The sequence below is a fragment of the Onychomys torridus genome, chromosome 11, assembly GCF_903995425.1.
Source record: "Onychomys torridus chromosome 11, mOncTor1.1, whole genome shotgun sequence".
NCBI lineage: Eukaryota > Metazoa > Chordata > Mammalia > Rodentia > Cricetidae > Onychomys > Onychomys torridus.
Window position 1 is genome coordinate 87,172,496 of NC_050453.1, and position 3,869 is coordinate 87,176,364.

Sequence of the window (3,869 nt, forward strand, 5' to 3'; positions counted from 1 at the left end):
CTTAGATGCAAGATGTAAAACATCAGTAGTGAACTTCTGCCATCCAGGGTTCTCCCATTGTGCGGTAAGCCTGTATTTAAGACCTCCTCCCCCATTCAATAAATGGCATTTGGCATTCAAAAAAATCCACTTCCATTTTATTTTTTATTGAAAAGCTTTTCATACAATATATCCTAATCAAGATTTCCCATTCCCAACTCCTCCCAGATCCCTTCTACCTCCCTACCCACCTACCTCCATGCTCTGCTTTCTTTCTCCCTCTTCAGAAAAAAAAAAAAAAAAAAAAAAAAAAAAAAACAGAAAAAGAACCCAAAGAAAATACACATTCCATAAAGACATGAGATTAGAAACTATAATATATGGGCAAAAGAACAGAAGAAACAAAACAAAACAATATGAGACAGCCTACAAAAATACCATTGAGTTTGTTTTGTATTGGCACGGAGCCAACCCCTGCCCCAGCCAGCGGGGTTTCAACGGGGGTGACCCACCTGTGGGAGCGAATGAGAGACAGGGGACACAAGAGATGGACAGCAAGACAAGATTCTGACCAAGCCGCCAATCTTTATTTCTCTCCACATGGCTTATATAGCATAAGAGGGGAAGGGGCAGGAAGGAGGGAAAGGGAAAAGGGGCATGTAGAACATGGAAGGGGTGCAAGATGTGTAAGGCAGATGGTGCAACTGCGAGATGTCGGCTAAGGTCACTGGTCAGGGGCAGAGTATTCTGTTGCTAGGCTACCTGACCATGGAATGCTCTTTATGTTCGGTTGTCATGGCACCTGACTGTGGGATGTTCTCTTATCTTTGGGGGCCTCTGGTTACTGCTCTGGGAAGGGGCTTATGACTTGTTCTCTGGCCTAGCTAGTACTTTCCATGGTTCATGTTTGGTTCCTGACATCTTGGTCCCTAACAAACCCCTAAGTGTGGTTTGTATACCCAAGGAGACTCCATTGGAGAAATTAAATTTTCCCTTTGCAAGTGGGTGTCAATTGCAGATAGCTTCTTGGTTATGGGTGGGGCCCCATTTGACTTGAACCCTGTCCATGCTGCCAGTCTCTGAATTTTAAGGTGCATAAGTCTTCTTGTGTATGGAAATACCTGTTTCCTTGGAGTCATCCAAACCCCTTGGCTGGTAAGAGTCTTTCCTCCTTCTCTTCTGAATAGTTCCTGAGCCCTGAGGGGAGGGTGTGATGGAGGCATCCCTTTTAAGACAGTGTTACAAGGTCTCTCACTCTGCACACTGTCCAGCTGTAGGTCTCTGTGTTAGTTCCTATCTACTACAAGAGGAAGCTTCTCTGATGATGAGTGAGTTAAGCACGTATCTATGGGTATGACCGAATGTCGCTCATTAAGAGTCATTCTATTGCTGTGTTCCTTTATCAGAACAACAGTATTTGCTTTTCTCCTAAGCCCATGGATTATCTAAAGTTCACAGCCACCCAAGCAGTGTCAAGCTTGGGTTCCATCTCGTGGAGGGGGTCTTAAACCCAGAGATTGGTTGGTTATTCCCACATTTGTGCATTAGCATATTTGTAGACCCAGGGTTTCTAACCGGGTTAATGGTCGCTTTTCTTCTCTGGTAGTGTGCAGAGTACCTCCTAGTACCACGAACACTAGTCAGTAGGGATGAAGACTCCATTTACATTTTATATACACAATATGCAATTTCTACTGTACTAGAATGTAAGAACCATATAGCAGTAATTTCAAAAAGAAAAACTTACTTTGAAATGTTTGCAGAAGAGTTGCAAATACAGAGAATCCAATATACTTGTCACCCAGCTTCCTTTACTAGCATCTTAAATAACCAAGATGTTAATACAAAATACATTAGCTGAGCTGTTTTCCTCTCTTACTTTTATCAGTTTTAATTAATGTCTTTTTTTCTGGACCAGAATTCAATCAGGAATCCCACACATTTAGTTGCCATGCCTTATAGTCTCCAATCTGGGACAGCTTCTCAGATGTTCACTGTCTTCTGTAACCTTATTTTTTATAGAGCTCTGTTTATTTTACAGAACCAGAAACACCCTGTAAGGACTTTTTTTTCTCATAATTGACTGGAGTTATAGGATTGGAGGAGTAAAATCACAGAAAAAATGTGTTTTCCTCACTGCACATGGAGAGAACATTTTGATATCCAGTGTCTGGAACAGACTGGCTCATGGTGATGATACTCAACACATCTCAATGGAATCTTCTGTCTAAACTCTCTTCCACTACCATTTAGATTCTAAGTAGCAAGAACATGCATCTCCACAGTGTGTTGATGACTACTTAGCATTTGTGTTTAGTTTCACTAAGTGTTTTGGGACTGAAGGGCTGAGGGTACAGCTCATTTATAGAGGGTATGCTTAAGGCAAAGGGCTCTTGGACTCAATCCCCACTGATGCACAAAAGGAAAAATATTTCAGGGATGTAATTGAAAGGTAAGTGTCTGCTCATATTTTCAGGAAGTCAGATTTATCTGACAATCACTGGGAGCCAATAGCTGATTTTAAGCAGTAAATTTAACAGCTTCTCATTTATCAAATGCCCCGCATTCTAAGGTTGGGTTCCTATCACTTTACTGAGAGAGAAGAGTTGAGAAGCAAGGACTAAGTGACAGGTCAGAGGGTGACCTCTGAGTCTTCAGCCTGAATGCTGCTGGTTTTCCTGATGCCAAAGAGACACCAAAGAAGGAAATTTGTGGTGGAAGATAATTAATTTGGCTTTCAAAGTGTTGAATTTGTCTTGAAGCAAGTAAAACCCCATGTATGGAACTTGGGAAGGGCACAGCAAATGCAAGGCAGAAGGCAAAGTGGGCTTCAAAATCTTGATTAGAAGTCATTTCCGTCTATGGACACCTTCAGTAGACGGATGACTGGAGGGGGTGTAGTGAGAAGATAGGACTTAAGAAAATTCTGTACCTAGAGGAGGGTGACGAGGAGTCAGTGGAAAATGTAGAGGAGCATTAGGGAACTACTAAAGGACAACTTCAAGGGTGCTTGACCATGCTGTTAAAGAGGGAAAGTCAGTACTTATGATACAATAGGGGTAAGTGTATATATGGTGCGATTAAACACCTATTCTGTTCTGCTCTAAGAAGCTTAGCCACGAATAAAGAACGAAAATGGGGATTGTGCAGTGGACTGAGAAAAAGAAATATTTCATTTTTGTTACTAATCCTGATATGCACGACGCCGCTCAAGCACTTACCCTCTGGAGCCAATGACTTCCTCTGCAAATTATAACTGGTATTTTATCTAATCGTTCTGCAAGAAAAGTTTCAGCAGACTGCTTCGCCGCCATATCTAAAGCGCAGGGGCAGAGGCTTCGGGCAATGAATTTACACAAACCCTTCCAAAGCTTCCCCCGGCTAACACAGCAGATGGGCGCGGCAAAGCACGACGGATACCTGAGGTCTTACTGCTCGCCCATTACCGTACTGACTAGGGCGCATCACTTCGCACGACAACGTACATTATTGACACATATCATAGACAAGGAAACTTGAGGGAACCGGAACAAAAACAAGCCCAACGTCCTCAAACGAAGGGCTTTAGAAGCTAGGTAACCTTTTTCCCCCACAAAGCCAAAAGAGCGACAATACACACGGGCGAGGAGCGGCTCTATTGCCTCCTCACGAAGAATAAAAGCGTCTGCGAAAAAGAAAATTTAAAGCTTTACTCTCCCGCGACTGCATTAGCCCGAACACTGCAAACTGCCCCACCCTTCCAGACGGAATTCGTAAGGAGCTGGCGTTCAGCCTGACTTCCGCCAAGCCTGGCTTGGCATCACGGAGTCCTGTTCTCATCTCGCGAGAGCTCCATCTGTGGCGAGACGCACCCTGGGTGACTGGCTAGCGCGCGTGCGGATGACGAAGCG